The sequence below is a fragment of the Thunnus maccoyii genome, chromosome 15 (genome assembly GCF_910596095.1).
Source record: "Thunnus maccoyii chromosome 15, fThuMac1.1, whole genome shotgun sequence".
Taxonomy (NCBI): Eukaryota; Metazoa; Chordata; class Actinopteri; order Scombriformes; family Scombridae; genus Thunnus; species Thunnus maccoyii.
Window position 1 is genome coordinate 25,027,914 of NC_056547.1, and position 22,234 is coordinate 25,050,147.

General features: G+C 37.1%; 1 protein-coding gene across 1 annotated transcript in view; it reads right to left on the reverse strand.

The window, feature by feature from the left end:
* LOC121912494 (CMP-N-acetylneuraminate-beta-galactosamide-alpha-2,3-sialyltransferase 1-like) overlaps positions 1-22,234 on the reverse strand; it is a 61,013-nt gene that overhangs the window by 33,671 nt on the left and 5,108 nt on the right. The gene's annotated exons all lie outside the window — the stretch shown is intronic.

The window sequence follows — 22,234 nt, forward strand, 5'->3', positions numbered from 1 at the left end:
CAGGAAATGATTATAGTGGAAGGGCTATTCCTTATTTGAAGATATATTTATAAAAACGTTATGTAGCCTAAAATGGTAGTAGGTTGGAGGCCACTAGGCCATGTTCAAGGTCAAACAAGGACAAACAATTTATATAAATGAAATAGCCGTACAACACATCACAATATGATCTGGATTGTATATTGTGTAAGATGAAAATATATACTTTTCTTTAATACAAATTGCAGCCTTTATGCCAAGTAAAATCTTTCCACAAAGCCTTCAAAATGACTGACAGAGTGCCCCTATCCCCCTGATAGTGTGTGATACTTTAAATTAGGACCCATGGCAAACATGAACTCAATAAATAGTTCCATCTAGGCCTATTAAAACTGTATAGGTGGAATTGAGTGCTTTTGACTGGGGTCCCCCAGGACACCGATATATTGGTATTTTTAAAAAGCACTAATTAAAACAGAAACAGAAAACAATGATATTAAGTCATTAGGAACAAACTGATTGACAAAATCATGAAAAATTAGAATGATAGAATAAGGCACTTGTGAGATATGACAAAAAATATACCTCTGGGGTCTGTGGATACCCCAGTCGGTAGGATTAAGGTTAAACAATGTTAAACCTGAGGATTGCTATTCTCAATTCTCACAAGGCCATCTTCAAAGTCTAACAATTGCCACAAAGTAGAAACAATTTGGATTAATGAAATGGCCTAACAACTAACCTAAAAATCTATTATTGGGAATCGTGAGAAAGTTTCAGAGTGACAGAGACACAGAGTGTCCCCGCGAACATAGTAACTCACTCTCTCTTCTGCCTGCGTGTGCACGGCGTGAGAGGAGAGGGAGAAACACTGTGCTACTGCCAGAAGAGCCGCTGTCTGGGATTACTCTGAGCAGCATGCGTGGGAATATATTACAATATAATAGGTTTGTGTATATTTCTGGCTTTCCCCCTGATGATCTGAATAACTCACTGCTGCTCTGTCTTGTCTGTCCGTGTGCTGTCATTGTCCTCTTTTTGCGCCGTGAACTTATCAGTTATGAATTTGTTTTTCAGAAAATGGACATGTGGCGTGAGAACATGTGAAAAGTGTCAATTGCATGAGTCTCACAGATACTTAAATAAATACGTTAACACACATCAGATAACAGCATCAGCCAGGAAAACCTTTCTCTTTTTTTGGCGCACCTTCTCTGCACTGCCGGTGTTGTAGAATTTTCTGACTCCCCTGCAGGAGAGCTGTTCTATAATTTTCCTTTAGCCAATTCGTCATTGTATCCACATTACTTTTGATTATTTATCAAAAATCTCATTGTATAAATATTTTGTGAAAGCAACAATAGTCATCCCTACAATATTGTTGCAATATCAAAAATATTGGTATTTGTTCAAAAATATTGTGATATCTGATTTTGTCCATATCACCCAGTCCAACACTCTTGTCACACTCATGGAATGCACCATATACTGATATTATTGTTGTGGTAAGAACCTAAAACCTATTCATTAGTCATTGAACACAGGCAGTAAATTACACAGGTTATTGTTAAATTTTAGACAAGAGAATGTCATGGGTGGTGTACAAAATCTTTCAAATTTTATAGTTGATGTACGGCAAAAATGTTAATAAGTCTGCTCTATTTACATAGCTTCATGTCTCTTACACATATAAATACTAAAAATAAAAACTCTTATTACTATCCTCATTTGCATATATATTTTCCAGGTTCTCAAGCTACGGTAGCCACTAGGAGTGTTGCTGTGGGTAACACCACATTTCAGCTTCTTCCAGTCAGTTCTTCAACTTCACATAAGTGGAAAACTGTTCCACCTGATAGCCCACCAACAAAGCGTCCTCTGTTGGAGTTTCCCTCTTTTCAGGAATCTGAAACAAATTCCAGCTATGCTGATCCTGATGACTCCACCTATCTCCCCAGCATGTCTGAATTGGACTACACCACCAGTGGACAATAAGTTAACTTTGCTTAATATCTGTTCCTCAACATTATTTGATTTGATGCATTTATATTCTGATGTGAGAATTCTATGTAATGTTAATTCGCTATGAACATGAGAAATTGAAAAATACACTCCTTCACCCTGTAAAACAATATTTGTCTACAGTGTAATACTGTCTGTATTGATTGCATATGCTTCACAGAATACCATACTGCATCACACTGAGAACTGCACGGGTGAAGATGTTTGAGAAGAAAATGGAACTCCACCAAAAAAGAGTAGCCTTGGCAGGAAGTTCAAGATGCAGGCCAGGAAGGATGATGATGGCGATGACACAAGTATTTTGTTTTTTTGTAAGCTAGAGTGCAATATCTTTATTGCAAGCCTCTTTTGTTGTAATCAGCTGCTTTCTGTCAACATGTAAGTCACCATCTCTACTGTACCATTGTGGCCCGGCCCTTACTCAAATTTTTGTTATTTGGGTAATATTTACATTACTGTTGTGTTGTTCCCTTGTGTATTTCACAAAGTGAGCGGTGCAGTTAATTGTTACAAAAATGAACACTACACAGATGCATAATTTTCTGTTGAGAAAAGACAGGAGATGTGTGACAGTGGTCATGACGATAGCTTAATATCTCTGTTCCTTGTTCCTGTCTTGTTTTCTTTCTCTATGGTAGTTCAGATTTGACACCAGTGTTTTCCTCATGTGCAGTTGTCAGTGTCTTCCTCCAGCATATCTGCCTGCCTCTGTTTTTTCTTACCTCCTGCCTCAGCCCATCCCTGCACTGGAGCCCCACCAGCCTCCATTTTAAAAAAGTAATACATCAATCAAATATCATCAATCAAAAACTGATTGACAGCTGTCCAAGACTTTTATGAAATTTATTAGATATAACAAACATATAACATGACATAACAAATGTCCAGAACATTACAATATAAATATATTTTTTTCATTTAAATGGGAGGTTTAAATCCTGTGTATTCCCCATCTTTATCAGGGTACTCCTGATGAATATGGAGCACAATACAAGAAGGTATGATAACCTGGTTGTGCTTTCCCAGGTGTCCCCAGCACCAGGAAACAAAGCATCTGTAGGCCTGTATTGACAAAATCACAAAAAAATGTCATGTGATCATTTTATATGTCTTACTTTTCCTCTCCATTTTGGTCTTGTCTTACAGAACGAGACTCCAGAAGATGACAGTTTGATTCATCAACATGCAGTCTGCCACAAATCATTTTGTCTGAATAGATGGACCAGGACATGGGCAGCATTTTTCTTTCTCAGTGAATGTCCACGACCATAAAGCTAAATTTTCTGAATGACTAATGATCCAGTGATAGCTTGTGCCATTGACAAAAAATGTCAAATCATACATTTCTATCTATCTATCTATCTATCTATCTATCTATCTATCTATCTATCTATCTATCTATCTCTGGTAAACTGGTTAGCCAGGCAGTACTTGTTATGTGCTTTGAGTGTCTGTTAAAGCACTGTCCAAATAATAGGTAGAAGAGGAGACCAACACACTCAGATGCCTCAGTTATTGGTCTGTATTTATAGGCTATTGTATTGTATCTATTGTTGAAATATATTTACTTGTGGATCTTTTACACCACCTTATGTATGTACAGCTTTGCGCTTTAGCAAATGTGTTTATTGATTATGAGGAGGCATCTGGGCGCTTTTAGGCTGTTAGTTTAACAGAAGTGTAACAAACGCTGATGATGGTTTAGTGTTGAAACACGTCAGTTTCTACCTGTTTCCCTCCTGCTTTTATTAAAAGATCATATTCCATTGCCAGATCATATTCCAGAGTGCTGTTCTACTTTGCAGAACCACATGAATGCAAGCTGGTTATTATTAGCACAGAGCTAGTTTATTATTAGTGTAACATCATTATATTTTGCTTGCCTATATATTAAAAGCAAATTATATTGGATTCAGTGCACATTGATCCTCAAGATAGTATAACAAAGTGAACCCTCCCATAGTTTATTTTTACAAGGATTCATGTATACATTAATCAACCTAAACAATATGGTTGCATATACAGTGCTACCAGTTTTTGAAAGACAGGCATGCCATTTGATCAACACAAATGAAATTTCTACACATTCCAAATCAATAAAAAATATTTTATTGTTTAACTTACACAGTTCTTTCCTTCATCGCCAGTGGCCCATGGTTACAGGGAGTGAAAGATCTAGTACTCTGGTTGTGTATTCATACATTATCTGAACAGTTTAGAGCATATTCTGTTGCTCAGCTTGTGTGTTGCAATGATGACATTCAACAATCCACACATAAAGCAGTGAGAAGACCTGGAAGTATGTGTAGTTGAATGAAACAAAACTATGTATTTGGTAATATGCAAGAAAACTAAAAACATGATGGCTGATAGGTTGATCTGTGACTATAGTGACAAAATATGTTTTGTTCTATGTTATTTATCGATAGCTTAACTTTATTTGGCTAACGTTAAATATTGCTAACTTTCATAAATGGGAGAAAAAAATTACCATTCTGTTTCAGACTGAGAGGAACAAGGTTGTATTTCGGGGAGACAGTGTTCTCTGGCTCAGATTTGGATTCTCGTTCGGGTGGTTCAAACATGTATAGCTGTGTAAGTCTTATAAAACTGCTAGACGGAGGTTGTAGTGGTGGTATTTGATTGACAGTTGACACTTGAGAGAGGCTGCATCTTTCCCATGACTGGGTGTGGTTTCAGCACATTCAGTGGACACACCCCCAGCGTTCAAGAGAAGAGAAAACTGCTTGATTTTTCACGATTTTGAAACCTAATTTTATATGCTTGGCGACTTTTTTAATCATTCAAATTTGGCTGGGTGGTCAATAACACACTTTTCTGTGGTTTGACAGAGCACATATTTATTATTGCTTTATACAGACTTAAATGTTTAAAATGTGAAGACCTTTTTTATCTCCCACCTTGTCACAAGTCCAGTTTGCAAATCCGCACATCATTGCCAGTACTGATCCGTTACCCGTAATCAGCTTTACATTAATTCTGTAGAGACGTGTAATTAAATAGGCGCAGAACTGCTGCTGGGAAAGTACATGGAAAAACATGATGCTATGGTATTCAAGTCAAGTCAATTTTATTTGTATAGCCCAATATCACAAATCACAAATTTGCCTCAGGGGGCTTTACAGACTGTATGGCAAATACAACATCCTCTGACCCTAAGAGACCCTAAATAAATTAGAAAATGATAAAAATAAGATAAAGATAAACAGTAAAAAAACACTGGTGAAATAATTTAGATTATAGCTGCCAATTAGTAAACCTCAAAGCTACTTTTTATGTGTTTGTTTAAGGACTTTCATTTTCTCTGTTGGATAAATAAAAACTGATATTTTGCATATGGACTTGTTGATGTTTATTGGACTTATTTATTTATGCAGAGGAGAAGCAGAGTTGCAGAGTTTAATATAGTAATTAGCCCATATTTATAGTTTGCACAACTATAACCAGCGGCACAAGTATCCATGCTAGCAGCTATACATCAGCGGCCTGTTGACTGTCAGTAGCATCTCTTTGCTACTCCTTTACTTTTCATCATTTCAAGAGCTTAATTTTTGAGACCCCCCAGAAATCTGAGTTATCTGTGTTGATTAAGAGGTCTGAGACCCCCTGTAATTAGCAACTGCCAAAGGTACTATTTATCATAATAAAGCTGGTGTGTTCAAGCAAATAAATGCTGGCCACATATAAAAGTTGAGGGGGAAGAGGAAGAATAGATTAAATTACCAGTACCTGTACTCTAAATTCATGGTGGTCTTCACATATAGTGAGCTGCAACTAAATGAATGACTTGCTATTACTTATGGACTTGCGACACCACTAAAAAGCTCTTGAGCCAAAAATGCAATTACAAAAACAGCACTATTTTTCAGCACTTTGTGTGCTGTTCTCTGGAACTTTCGGTTGAGTCTCGGCTGTTAACTATCTTCCTCGTGTCTGTCATGAAAATGTGACATATTGTGTGTGCCAGTAACAGAGGAGGGAGGGATGGGGGAGACAGTGTAGAGGCTTGTGTAGGAGGAGATATTTTCTATCGGTGTTATAAATCACACTTGTCCCCAAGAGAAATTGATAAAGAACATACAACGGTTAATGTACTGACTATATGAGTATTTGCTTCCAAGTGATTGTTACTTCATTGTGGTGGATGAAACACATTTAAACACTTACATCATTTAAAAAGCTCTTTTCATGCTCTTTCTATACTGTCATCTGCTACATCAAAGGACCCCAGAACTTTTGAAAAGTTTCAGAACTTTACACTTCCGAGAAGCCTATATGCAGAGAACAGATGGACTTTTTTGGCAGCCTTTTCAGTTACAGTGTGTGGGATTAAGACAGGCTGCATTAAATAACCTGAACCTCCTCAGGAGGAACAGCCAGCTCTGCCCCGTTTAATCTATTTCCACAGTGTTATCGGACCGCTGCAGGTTGTTAATAATGTGAACCCCCCAAGTCGTCCGAGCCTGGACCGCCATTTGGACTGTTGGATGGACTCTGAGCCTTCTGGCTGTCTCAGAAATCCACCAATGGCTAGTTTGCTTTAGTCCCAGCATGGTTCTGGGGACAGTAAGTGGTGGAATTTGTTGGAGTCAGCCAGTGATAAAAATCAGTTAGTCAAGAGCATTAACTTCCAGTATTGAGCTTTATTGACCTTCATCACTCAGTACAAATCACAGTAATAATGTTACATCTTATCCCCTTCTGTACAAGTGCCTGAAACATTTATGGAATAGAGAGATTGTCAGAAGCCAACAATGTCAGATTGTTGTTCTCTAGCTGTTAGTATTGGACAATGATAATATCAAACCACCACAGACATATGGCCATTGTGTGCTATGGGGAAACACATTTCCTAAAAATACTTTTCATATCCTTAAAGAAAAGCTCTAAATTTCAAGAAATACTTTTGATATAATGCTAGCAGCCACATTCTAACCAGGAACAGTGCTGACTGATATGATACCTGACAAATTCGTCTCATGTACAAAGAGACATCTTCATCACTGTTTACTTTGTTTTAATTCTGATCGGAGAGAAGACTGCCCCCATTTCTGCCTCCACTTTTTTAAATAAAAAAAGATGGATTTCTGGGGATTTTAATCATGCATGCTGGGAAGTAAGAAAAAAGAAATTGAATTCTGAATGTGAGAACTCTGACCTGACAAACTGATCTGATTAAACTGAGTTAATGATAAAAGGAGACTTGATGTAATAACTTGTGAGATTTCACAGAGTAGAGGAGTGTATAAATTAAACATGGAGTAAACTCTGAAAAGTAACATAGTAGCATGTTAACACAACTTTTTAACTAAGTAGTGAATCACAGATACAGTAAAGATTCAGCAAGTGCTGAGCTTGGTTTTTCTTTGAATGCTAATAATTTATATATCTAAATCCTAACAAATTGTAATCCTTATTTATGCCTACTAATATAAATTGGTATTTTAATCCTACTTGCACAGGTACACGCAGGATGCATCTGAATAACCTTGAGTGATGAGAAATGCAAAATACAAGATGTTTCTCCAACACAGCCCTACACTTTCTCACTATAACCTGAAACCATTTTGTGCTTACACTTATGAGATTTATAAAGCCTCTCCAGGTAGTTGTTGCTCAAACTCAAACCACTGACACATCAAAGATGGACTCAAATGGACACAATAAAAAGTGATTCTGCCTGGAGAATTCTGGCATCTCTGAAAATCCTCAAAGTTACAGCGTAAGTACTTTTAGAGCATTCAATTCAGTGTTACACCTAATGTCATGTGTGTACTACTTTAATCAATATGTAACAGTATGCAATTTGGAAAAGTGTGCAACCAAGAGATCAATCAAACAAGCAAGCAAAACTTTATTTATATAGCACATTTCATTCCAGATGGAAGCTCAATGTGCTTCGCAGAGTGTGAACTACCATGGAAGTTGCAGCCACAGAAACTGTGGATAGCATACAAGATAAAACATTAGACATAAATAAACACAATTAAAACAAACACATAAATAATACATGTGAGTTAAAAACCAATCATGCTCAATAATGAGCAGGATAACTAAAGGCTGTTATTTTTGCATTTAGGAGGCAATTTTGCTACCACTGGATGTATTTTTAGAATATTATTCTCAGACTAATTAATTAATTTTAACTCTGGACCTTTGAAATGAGATAGTATCAGCTCACATGAAATCTATGTTGAAATGTGATTGTATTTCTATGCCTAAACATTTAGCTTTATATCTAATTTTGTAAGAAATAAATCAATTTTCCGGGATAGGGAAGAAAAAGGTACAAGATTCATGTATCTGAAAAAAGAATGAATAATGCAGGGCCATTCACTGGGGCTGCTTTGAGTTTGTATTGGTGCGGTACATGCTGATTCTGAGCTGCAGCAGCATCCTTAGTCTGCTAGCTCCTAAACTCAAACCATGGGGGATATCTACTAAGCCTGCCACAAATTACCATCACCGGCACAAAATTTTGTGCCACCACAATTTTCCAATTTAGCAGGGTATTTACTTAGACTACAGATGTAAATGAGCCCAGCTGCAGTTCATCTCATTTGCATAAAGTGCAGCTACATAACACCTGATGCTGGGCTTTTAAAAATCCAAGAGCAAGAGTGCAAAATACATTTGTTTGGGCTGCTGAATTTGGAATATTAGCTGAAGAGAAGAAACATTTGGAGCTGCAAACATATTAATCACAGGAAAGCTATATGTAAGGAAATATTATTATCATCATCATTTTTTTATGCCTTTATTAGAGATTCAGACAGTAGAGAGATAACGGGAGATGACATGTAACAAAGGTCCCCAGCTCCATGAGGAAATATTATAAAAAGTGTAATGTCAGCTAAATAATTTCATTCATTAAGAGGTGTGGTGTCTCCACAGGAATAAATGCAGAGGAATCCCACCTGACAGCAGACTTTAAGAAGCCAGTCAGCCATTTAATAACCAGTCTACTGGACTGTTTTAAACTTTGTTGGACATCTTACTGCCTTGATGACTAATTTAAAAGTAATCTTCATTCTCATCAATGTTACACCCTGTTAGCGAATCTTTCTTTAAGGTGGGACGACATGAAAACAACAAATGAGAGATAACAGTATGCTGCCTTGAGGTGGCCCCTGGAATCGCAAGACAGTTGGCAAGACAGTCTGTAATCCAGGACACCACTAGGGCATCCACCTGCATCGCCCACAGCTTATCCCCCGACATGGCAGCAGTATGCTGTTACAAAAGAAATGATCCTTGCACAGCCATAATGGGAGAAAGAACTGCAGAACAGCTGGGCAATGGCATCATCCACCAGGGGATGAGCCTGGAAGGGAAACTGAAGGGGGTCCAGGGAGGGTCTCCTGAGGGGTCTGGGATGGACCAAGAGAAATGACCCACTGCTCTATAATCACTGAGTGGATTGACATACTCTCAAATAATCAATGTTAACCAGATAAAGGAAAAACTCTGACTGCAATATAATCATTTAGACGTCTTTATCTGATTATCTTAATTAGAGTAAGCATTCCATTATTATCACAATTAGATTTCTTAGTTTTTGATTATATAAGGGCCCACATGTACTTAATTTCTAAAAGTGCAAAACAATTACTGAAAGAAATAAAGAAAAAGAAAAAACTAAGTAATACAAAAAGAGCATGTTTATGTCCATCCGTTCAGACCTTTAGATCAATTACATGAACCAATTTGAAAACCAAGTCAATGGATTAGAAATTACATTTGGCTGATTCACACACACTTCATCTGTTTGATATCACGGGTTGCAGAGCAGTCTTGGGCTGCCATGAAGTTTCCCTCTAATGGTTAAGGTATGTTTAACATCTTACGCTGCAGCCAAATACGATGACATGAGAGCACTGAGAGTGAACCAAAACAGTAAAGTTGCAGATGAACAGCTAAACAATGAGCAGAAACTCACTATAATGCTCTGTATAGCCAAGGGGAGCTGCAGAGTCACTGATTCTCTATAAATTCATCACTATGAACAACACCTCTGATATTACACACTGTCATGTCATACATTGTTAGTGTAAAAAATATTGATTATATTCACTTTAAGTTTCTTAAAAATGTTAATAGCTGAAACTAAGTGGATTTGATAAGGGACTTGCAAGGATTCATATTGGATAAGTGGATCTAATTCTTGATTCAGATATGATAAAATGCTATTAAACCTCAACCTTTTAACAATGGTTTTAGTTTTGTCATTGATAAGTGACAATGATATTTCACACTACTGAAAGTGGAAACAGACAACTTTTCAACTTTACCCCCCTCGTGTTTCCAAGTGGTATTATTGTTTGTGCTGCTGTCGCAAAGATAACGAGATCACTTTCCTCAGAACCTAGCTCCATCAAGAAATAATCAAAACCATTTTGGAAATAAGAGAGAAGATAGAAGCATGTTCACTGAGGATGTAAATTGTAATTTTATAATGAACTTGGGAACAGGTAAAAGCTATTGTAATGATATGCATTGCATAGTAATAACATAGTAGTAACATAGTTTTGTTATTGCTTTGCACAAACAAATAACTACAGAAGGGATTGGTGTCGCAGTAGAGGGGGGAGTGATATTAGAAGAAAACAAGAGCAAAAGCATGAGTTTATTCATTAATTTAGTCTATAATGGAGACATGAAAGCAGATAGAAATTCTTAAGTATTTGTTGGGAAAAGCAAACTGGGTTTGTAGCATGTTTATGTTTTTACAAAATGAAAGAAACTGTGCAACGGAGACGGTAATAACATATTTTCTGTCCATTGATTTTCATATGAACAAATAGATCAGCCTGACAGCCAGCCTGACTGGATACTGATCCAGTATTCTATGGCTGTAGGGCTGGTCGCTTAGCTAACTGATTTCTAGAGGGCTTTTGTCCCGTTAGCTAGCGTAGCTAACAAGAAGAAAGCCCTCTAGAAATCAAAAGACAAGTTTATTCAGGTAGTATACTCAATGCAACTAAAATGAAGCATACACAGATATAAGTAGTGTGTCATCAGATTTGCCTGTGCGATATTCCACATTTATCATACAGCAATAAGACGATAGAAAGAAGTTGGCCACTTAACAAATTTTTATGAGAAATAGCTACCGATAGCTATGTGTGAAAACAAAAGTGCTATCCTCTTCCTCTTTTGGTTATACAATGGTTAACGCATCTCCTTTGTGCCGTAAATCAAGCCTTCATTTTCCCAGGAGATCGTACCCACTGGCAGACAGAATTGCTTAGTGAAAGCAAGGCTTATAGGGAACTGATCTAAATGCCGATGGTGTCATTATTCTATAGCCATTACACTGTGCAATCAACATTTACTTCATGATGATAAGTTAAAGCAAAAAAGTTGTCTATTTCCACTTAAATGAAAACAGAACACACAAAATTCCCAAATATAAGAGAGCTGGTGTTACAAAGCAAATCTCAAAAAAATAACTTTTTATCAACTCAACATCTTATCAAGATGAAGAATCACCAGGAAGTGATATAAAGTGATTTGCCAGCAAGCTACTAAGCCTGTGTAGAGTGGACAAATATTTCTGCCTACACTTTTCTCCTTTCACTGTACATTTCTTGAATCCTCAGATGGAGTACTTTGCATAAATGTCAACCGTATAGTCAAATAAATGTATTTCATTCTGTAGCACAAGAAAATGTGCAAACAGAACACTTTTTATGGGTGAGCTATGGGACTGTAAGTGGAGGTTACAGGATACATTTTCCTCCCTTTGATTTCTCTGGAGCTCTTTTTTGGCAGACATGTCTCTCATAAAATGGGGGATCAGGACAGGGGGAGACAGAGCTGATACCTAAAAGGGCAGACATCTAAATGTTGCATGCGTTGAAGACCAGTGTGCTTTTTACCCATTTCTGTCCTACAGACTCCTCTTTCTTATTACACAAATGTCCCATTACTTTGGCTAACAAAATTATTCATGATGAACCACGGCTATGTTCGTGTTACTTGGTTTTGACTAAGTAATATTTAAATGTCTCCTTCACTTAAATCTCCTGGATTTTCTTTTCTTGTCCTTAAAAATTTCCAAGTGCTCAGTACAGACAGGGCTTTATGATGATACTGTGTATTTTTTATTCTCAGAAAATTACAAAATTGTATTATTACTCTGTTAATTTCTGCTTTAAAAATCCCCCTTCCAGCTATTATGTATAGCGTGTTGATTAAAGCTGACAAAACTGATGGAGTAAATGACGACATCTAATGGATTACAGAGATATTTAAACTGTGTTAATAATAAATGAAAATTGCATTTTCAGTAGAAAAATAATGATATACCTCAGAAGCTTGACACTGTGAATGGCTAAGTGTAAAAATCAAAATCCATTAATCAATACCAAATAACATTTGTAAATAGGCAGGCAGCAACATTTCATATTGCTGCTCTGTTTAATCCAAATATGATAACCAATGTAAATGCCAATAAACAAAGAAAACAAGCAAGCAAATGCATAAATAAATAAATCACCTGTCTGTGTGATTTACTGCTTTTTTCAACTATGTCTACTGGTCCAACAGCCCTATCACACAGACAAATAAGCACATTTCCAGAGTATTAACTCTGCTCTAATCCCTCTGGATAATTACCTTCTTGTGCACCATATTCGATGAACATGTTGTCCTCACCATACACCTTGGATCAACTGAAATTCAGCTGTAGCAGCTGCATTAAGATTGGCCTGGGGAACATGCGGTCGCAGTTCTATTTCTGTGCTGGGCTTATAGTTTTGATGATAACATAAAAATATATACTCTGAACTTGAACATGAACAATATCTCTCATATTCACTATGACATCATTAGCAACAATTGAACAACTAGGGCTGTATTAACCCATTAGAGAGCTCCGGAGCAAATATGAGCTGTAGGCTCCCAATGACCCCCTGTTCTTCCTACTCTCTATGCATTCTGTATGTTATGTGTCGACTTCAAGTACCTATCCAGTACAGTGCACATACTGTACTACACATGGCAGCTTTATTAGGCTTTGGTTCAGCCCCATAAAGTGACCAATACTCCTGTGAATACTACCTGACCACAGGTTTAGTGAGGCAGTTAGTTTGTTATTTTAACTAACAACTAATTGGTGAAGAATTGTACGCCGTTGAAATAATCAGCTGACGATGTCAGTACTACAAATTTGATTGGCACAAAATGTGGGCAGGAACTAAAATAGTTTGTAATATCACTTTAGCTCCAACGGCCACACAAGCAGTTAACCAGATGGTGGCTGACATTGTTAGCCGTTGTTTTGTACCATCTGTGAGTCTTAGCACTACTTACTTTACTCTGTACATTATTTTGTGTCGTAATTTGAATCACTACGTAATGGAACAAGACAGAACATGAAGTTTTGAGCCTCTTTCAAGATATCAGCAGGGAAGTTTGTTATGAGTGAAGATGTAAATGACAATAAACTCAAAGGATTTACAGGTATGATACAGATGTTAACATCTCATAGACAGCTAAACATAGCAGTTGGATAATATTTGCACTAAAGTTTGAGTCTCTTTCCTGTACTGGTAACTTTGTCTATGTTCAGTATGAAAGCTTCTCAGCTGAAAACTTTGGGGTGTATTTACTTCACCTCCTCCATCCGGTCCTCTAGATAAATGTAGAGCACAGTGGGAGGTCGTCTTTGTTTTGATTTTGATTCGTCACATTTTGCTGTGCCTGCAGGGGGTGCTATTTTACATAAATCTTAGATAATCTACCTTTGAGCTGAAAAGGGGAATTTATGGGGATTTCTTTCAGCAACAAAATATCGGCTCGAATGCAGGTCTTATCCTCTGGAGAAGACAGTTTTAATATTTAGCAGGAAATGTATTTTCCCATTTTCTGTCAGCAATCTCTGTTTGGCATGCCGTACCTTCCTGGAGCTCATATATTCTGAGTAAATGTATCCCTCAGTGTACTCTAAATAAGTAGGGTGCTTTTAGGGCGCTTCAAAGGCTTTTTGGGGGGGCTGCGAAGGTTCCAACAAGAACCCTCTGAGGCTGCTCTCCAGTTGTTTGAAGAATAGTTTGCCTTTCTGCTTACCTTTCCACTCATATTAACTTTTAATACGGCTCCAAAAGGCATCAGAAATATGTTTTAAATCTATAGTCTACAGTTTTTTTGGTATGGGTTTTAATTCCCAAGCTGTTTCACAGTGACGCATTTGCGGTCTCATATAAAATGTGTGCCTCCTCTGTGTTTTTGGCCCTTGTCAGGGATCTTGTCCACCTAAAATATTAATCGCAATGGTGTACACTGTCATGAATCAGCTTAGAATGGTGATTAAACTGGATCCTGCAGATACGACACTGTGTTCACTTGAGTTTACAGCACATCCCTGCCACCAGCATAGCTTCATTTTATGCGTCCACCGACAACACTTCAAACCACTCCAATGTGCAGCCATGCACATCCCATAGTACTGATCAATAAGTAGTCATGGGCAACAGACAGGCTTTCACAGGCTTTGATCATGCTACAATATTTGTGATCATGCTTGATAATATGGGATCAAAACAGTAGTGTGTCTCTCTGTTGCACCGAGGGCAGCGTTGACAGGAATATTTGAGAGATTCTGATGGATGTAAACACTTTTCATTGGGTATACGGGCTGTATTAGTGAGCAAATGTAGAAGCAATTACGTTCTTTTGAAGTAAAAGTTAAACGAGTCAATTAGTATGAGTCGGTTTTAAGTTCCTCTGAATTCAAAGAGGAAGAGGTTGAATGTAGATGAATGGTATTTCGCTCTGGCTTCTTCCCTCAGCATCTGACCTCTCTCTGTCAATTACACTGATTAGAAGTGCTTGATATGTATGTTTTTAATTGCACTACAATGCATTTTAAACTAGACAAAGCTATGAAACGTAGCATCTTTAAATCTAGCTGACAATGTACTGTACACCGAGTTTTGATGATTAAGATTACAATAAGTGGACTTCTTCAGGCGTTAAAGAGCAGAAGGTACTGACAGATAAGCACATGTGCATTGGAGGCTTTTATTTCCCCACAATCAATATATGCAAGGCAAATGTGTAACATTTTTGACACATCTACCTAACTATAGAGTAATAAGATAAATTAATGGCATTCTTTTAATTCAGTCAACCCCCATACATCAAGCGTACATCAGTGTCAATAAAATAACTGTCACAGTTATTATTATACACCATGAAATGGTAACTCACCCTCAGGTCATGTTTAAATGGGAAAACATCTTTCATGAGGAGGAGGTGAAAGTATCAGCGCTGCTCAGTCGGGAAAAGCTCGACTGACTGGTGATTTTCATTTTGTTTACTTCCATCACATTCACTCTGTTGGATAACTACAAAATATTAAGTCTCCGCAAAGTCTTTTGATGCACTCAGGAGGCAAAGAAAGCAATAAAATAAGTTAATTCAAATGTGCAGATAGCAAAGTGAAATGGTCGGGGTTGGATACAGGAGATCACTTGCCACTGGAGATAAGGAAAAACTCAATAATGGTGGTATTATCCTTTAAGCTGATTACTAGCCCCTATGAAATGGCAAGGCCTAATCTGACAAAGAGATTGTGTATGTTTACTTGAATGATGAGAAAGTTATAGGTGTGATTCCCATCTTTATTGGGTGCAACAGTGGAGCAAGTTTTTTTCTTTTCTAAGGACTCGGGTCATTTGATTAACTGGAGGTGAGGATCTGTCCGTTTCATTTCTTTCACTCTGTATTCTTTCTCTACAGCTCGGCTTTGATAGCAACATCTGTGACACGAGCTTCACAGACAAATTTAGCTGTTTGATCAGCGAAAATGAAAACTACACAGTTTGAAAGCCACACCGGCATTAGTTTGTGCTTCCATTTGTAAGAAATGAGATGAAGTCTGTCACGCTGTGCGGCTCAGTGGGTGAGTCCAGCACCACAGTGAATCAAAGGGGCAGTAACACCGCCAGCTGCAAATTCAACCCTTCCCTCACTGGATGTAAGTTTGAACAATGAAAACTGGACGTCCCCCAGTATTGTCCACATGTTGACATCTTGCCTGTGTATCACCTACATGGAAATCTGTGTGTTTATACCCCAATGTTAAAACAATGAAATGCAGTTTAATATAAATCAGAATTTCTCATACTAATTTGTTTCAGGAAAAACAAAGAATGTATTAACAGTGTCAGACCTTTTCAAGCATACATCAAACCAATTTGTCTTCACCATAAATTCAAATTTTATTATACGTACTGTATGGAGCAGTGAAAAAATACATACTGGTACCAGTAAAAATATGTAGATACAAGGAAAGAAGATAAAGAGGTCATGGAATAAGATGGTAATTTTTAAGAGGGATGTAAAGAAATAAAATGCACTGTATTTTTTTAAATAGCTACTTCAACTACAGGTGGCAACTACATAATATTACTTTGCCAGGGTAAACTAATATTGTTTCACACCCAGTTTGTAATTAAGGTGTATTTTCTGTGGACAACCTAAATTCTCAAATAAAAGCAAATTATTCAAATAATGGCTTTTCAGGAGGAAGGCCTTGTAAAAACCATTGAGAGTTGTTAGTAAATTTAGCATAATGTATAATTCCACTGCCCTAATTTCCTCAGTTCAACAACAGAGTCATGTCATGTTTATTTGCCGTTCTGCTGCTCTGAGTTTCTCTTTTTAATAGAAATATTATTTACACTCACTAATTATTTATTGTTGCTTTTACTTTTATTGAAATAATTAGAGGAAAACTGTGGAAATATACAGCATCCTTAATTCAAAACAACTGATAAACATAGAGGATTGTTGAGTTTGCAGTAACAGCATCAACAAATTAAATGTGAGTCAGAAAACCCTGAGCCTTCTTAATGAAATATGATGAAATATATTTATAAAACAGGAAAAGTCTAATACGTTCACTCTAGAGTTGAAGTACATGAGTTTCATGATTTACTACTCTTCTTCTTTCTTTCTATCTACATTTTTTGAGGTTGTTACTTCACATTAAAGAAGAATGTAATGCAAGAGTAGGAGGGGATACAAGTACCTTTAAGTATTTTATGATATATCCTTCAAATACACCAAAATTACACTGGAGTTGGTGGGCTGTTATATAAAACTACCCTTGATCCTATATGTCTTAATTAAATCTAGGACTTCAAACATTTTAAATATGCAATTATTTAAAAGGCTGAGATTAAGCGCGGGAAATAAGAAGATTTCCAAGTCAGTTAACACACCCTGAAACACAATTGAAATTGTAATCACAGACTGGAGGTAATACAGCAGCAGGATCTCTGCAAGATCAGGAGGTTCCTCTGAGATGAATGACTGCAGAAAGAAGCTCATCAGGGAAGCAAAGAGGCCAGCGGCAATATTAACAACTGCAGTACGTATGCTGGAGGCTTCCCACTCCATGGATATAACAGCTCATTTGCATGTTTGCAAGGTTTCTGGGCTGTGCGGTCAGGCAAGACAGACACCACTTTCCCTAAAAATAACATCCAGTTCATCTTAATTATGCAAGAAGATGCACTCAGTGTCTCAAAATGATGTGGAAAGGCATCAGCATTGGACGAAACTGGAGTTTTACCTTTTTGGTCTTAAATTTGAAAGACTTGATGAGGAGCCAATGGTGCCACTCACCAATGAACCTACAGGGGCCAATGTTAAACACTAAAACCATGTTTTTTTTAAGTTAGTGCCAATAATAAAAATGTCTGCACAAATTCAGAACAGCTGCAGATATTAGGGCTTGTTGGAAAATATCTAAAATTGTTTTTGCAATTTTGATCTATACCATATTATTTGTGGTCTACGTGATATTAAACAAGATATGTTTTGGACCAAGTGTAATCACAAACTTTCTACATGAATAGAATCAGATAAAATAATACAGTTGCTTGTTGAGGTACTCACAGAGAAAAGTCGAATTTCATGTTAGCTAACTTGGCTATTTTTATGCAGAAAAATTGGCCACTGAAATGAATGAATGATTACATGCATACATAAATGACTTACTAATAAATATGAAGAGTTTTGTATCTAAAAATGTTTTTACATACAGCATGCGTTGCAAATTGATAGGGGGGAACGTAAACGCCTGCCACCAATAAACTATTTATAACTGTAAATGACACTGGTATCTTTCTTCAGGTGCTGGTGCTGCATCATGCTACAAGGCTGAACAGGGACTCTGGTCAGGATAGAGGGGAAGATGAATTGCTCCAAATATTACTCCATTCAAAAATCCAAAAATACTCTTCTTTTTGGTGGGGTGTGGAGGGGGATGGAATCAGCTGCCCTCTAGAAATAGACACAATGCTCAAGTAAAAGAAGAATTCCATCTTTCAACTTGACAGCAAACTGAAAGCACATGGCCAAATCAACCAAAGAACGGCCGAGACAAAAAGAAGATCTTTATTGTGTGCTTTTACATTTGTACAAACTGTGGATTGATGCAAGGAGTGTGCAGGGAACTCATTCAGTCTGAAGAGAGGAATGGGGGGAAAATCGGTGATTCAGATGTACTCAGATGGTAGAAACCTATCCAAGAAGTTCACAGTTGTTATCAAAACCAAAAGTGCTGGGTGTTCACCATTACATAAGCAAAGAGCTTTCATTTTCCAGTTTTAATACAGTGTCAGAAATTAGCTGTTTCTCATTTTTACCTTTTGCTCGGTACTTCAGCCTATCCAAATGAAAATGAAAAAATCAAGTTTGATTTAATAGGTTTTCATTTCAGCCTTCAAGGCAATAACAACTAGAAAATTAGAAAGAGTCTGTAGACTTCTGATATCCATGGTATATCCGCAAAGAAGCCAGCCAGATGTACTTCCAATACTGATTACAGAATTACTGAAGACAGTAATTATTCGTAACCATTACAGAAGCCAAGTAGCATGTGTGCGGTACTCTGATGAAGACCTTTGCCCATTTTGACTTTCTCTGGAAGTCTTAGCAGAATACCCTATTAGACTGTGAACACAAACACGGTTCAATAAAAGTTATACAGTAATAGGAACTAAGTAGTTTGGAGCAATTATTAATGAAAATTAATTAATGAAATTAATGAAAACAACTGCCTCATTGTGAATGTGTATATAAGATATATGCAGAGGTATAGCTTTTTGGAACAGTTCAACATTTTGGTAAATGCACTTATATTATTTAATTTCTGTCAGAGTGAAATGAGAAAATTCATATAAATTTAATGTCTGTGCATTACAGTGGCTATAATCAATATTTTCATATTAATAATAAATAATAATCACTTTAAAAAACCACCATATGCTACCAGGCCAACATCAAACAAGAGACAGTTGGTAAAGAGACAAAACAGACCCAAAAGAAAAGTGAAAATTTGACTTACAGTTGCCAAGTCACCAGAAACACAACTCCAAATGAATGCTAATGTTTCTCTGGAGGTGCTGTTTGCTACCACATTTGCCATATCAAATTCATATTGTGATAATATGTCAATGATGTGTTTACAGCTTGTTTCTGCTGCCCCCAAGTAGCCCAAAAAATCAGTTCATGCAGATTTAAGGAGAGTTTGAATCAGGGAGGCAGGGGCAAACAGCTGGCCGGGCTCAATTTGAAGTAAAAAAATACACTTAGCAACCCCTATAAAGTGCACTAATTAAGACTATGTCTTTTCCATGTTAAACTAAAATTTTTGATTTTGGTCTGTGTACAGGCACAATGGTACCAAACGTAGCAACCTCACTGTGACAACAAGACTACAACAAGATGAGACTAGAACGACAAGACTAAAGTCAAGTTGCTGTTCAGTTTAACATGTTCCAACATGTACCACTCTCTAAAACCACAATATTTTGTTTTTACAATTCTGATTAGTACAGGTTAAAAAAGATACATGTTAATTTAGTAGCCAGCTTTAGAGGTGTTGGTATTTTTTCACTTTGAACAGAGCCAGACTAGCTGCCAGTCTATGTTAAGCTTCATTTTATTCACTTGAAGGAATTACTTTTATCTTTTAATAAGAAAGTGAAAGAGGCGAGAGTTGCTAATTTTTCTAATTTGATTACCGGTACCGGTACTGGTCTTTTCAAATAATGACTGAAATGCTTTTATCATTTTTTGTGGACAAGGTCACTGATATAAGGTCTAAAATATTGCCTTCCCATTCCCCTGGAGTAGACTGTCTGACCCGTGTTTCTTTATTGAGCTAGTTTAGCCCAATATCATTGGAAGAACTCAAAACCATTGTCTCTCAAATGCACCCCTCCTTCAGCTCTCTTGTTACAACTTCTCTTTTTAAAGATGTTTTTAGTTCCGTAGGACCATACTTGCTCTCTATTATAAATAGTTTCCTTAGCTCTGGCTGTGTGCATGATTATTGTAAGCTTGCGATTATTCAGCCACTCTTAAAAAAGCCAAGCCTTGACCCATTGCTTCCCAGTAACTACAGAACTACTTCCAAACTTCATTTTATTTCGAAGATCTTGAAAAGTAGTATGTAAACAACTTTACAGGCCCTGGACAGCAATGACATCTTTGATAAATTCCAGTCTGGTTTTCATGTGGGGCACAGTACTGAAACTGCTCTGTTTAGGGTTTCAAATTATATTTTAATGCACGCTGATGCTTGGGAATGTTCAGTTCTGTTGCTGCTTGACCTAAGTGCAGCTTTTGACACTGGTGACCACTCTATTCTCCTTAGTAGGCTTCAGCAATGGGAGGACTGCCCTTGACTGGTTTGATTCCTATTTGTCAGACAGGAGTTTTTCTGTTGATCATTACGTCTCCTCGTCTGCTCAGCTGAGGTGTGGTGTACCCCAAGGGTCAGTCCTTGGTCCTATTCTTTTCTCCCTGTACATGCTACCCCTTGATTTCCTAATTATTTGATTTAAGTGTATTTATTATCACTGCTACGTGGATGATACATAGCTAGACTTTTCTTTCAATTCAAATGACCTTAGCGATCTCTTCACTTTTGCAAGACTGCCTAACAGCTATCACGGACTGGATGTCAGATAACCCTGACAAAACAGAAGTCCTTATTATAGGCCCTGAGAGCATTTCTGAGAAAATATAGCAGTGTATTGGTCCTTTAGCAGCAAATGTTAAGCGAGCCTCAAAAAACCTAGGAGTTTTCTTTGACCAAGACATGAACTTTGAGTGGCACATAAAGAAAGTGGTCCAATCCTGTTTCTTCCAACTAAGAAACATTGCGAAAATCAAAGCTATACTATCCTTTCAAGACCTGGAAAAAATCACTGTTTTTGTCTCCTCCTGTCTTGATTATTGTAACTCACTGTTCACAACCCTGAGTTGCTCTTCTATGTCTCGGCTCCAGTCAGTCCAAAATGTGGCCACCAGACTGTTAGCTAATACACGATGTAGGTCACACATCACACCAGTGTTGGCCAATCTCCATTGGTTACACAAAGAATGTAGAATTGATTTCAAAATTCTTTTAATTACCTATAAAGCACTACATGGGCTGGCCTCATTTTATATTTCTGAATTATTGTGCCCCCTGGCCATAGTTAGATCACTGAGGTCCAATGCCTTCTGGCTGTCCCGAAATCTAGGCTTAAAACCAAAGGTGATCATGCTTTTGCAGTTGTGGCCCCCACCCTCTGGAACTGTCTTCCCCTAGTTATAAAAAACACTCATCAGTCGATTTAAGAAGATTTTAGGAAGCTGTTAAAAACTCACCTGTTTCATAAGCATTGTGTCCCGTAATGTGTGATTGCCCTTGTGTAGCTTTTATTGATTTTATTGTTATTATATCTGACTTGTGTGTTTACCATCTGTGTAGTTTTATGGTTTTCATTGTTTTTATATTGATATTTCCTGTTTTTCACTTTCTTTTTTTTCTCAATTGTTTGCATTGTCCAGCACCTTGTAACTCTGGTTTTGAAAGACACTTTATGAATAAAATTCACTTACTAAAGTAAGTAAAGTAAGTAAGTAAGTTAAGTTTACTTACTAGGCTAGGCTAAACACAAGACTGCTATGGATCCTCTCATCTCACTCTTGAAAGCAAATGGTATTTCCCGAAACAGTGAACTAACTCTTTAACCAGTAAGTGTCTTTTTGCATGTTTCCCCAAGACTACTTCTAAAAAATGCTGAAAGAGTTGAAAACAGCTGAAAACTTTAGATGTATCACATACATTAATAATTTTTTTTTGACATAGCATGGAAGCCTCTTTTTCACACCATTTTACTTCTTGCTTGTATTTATA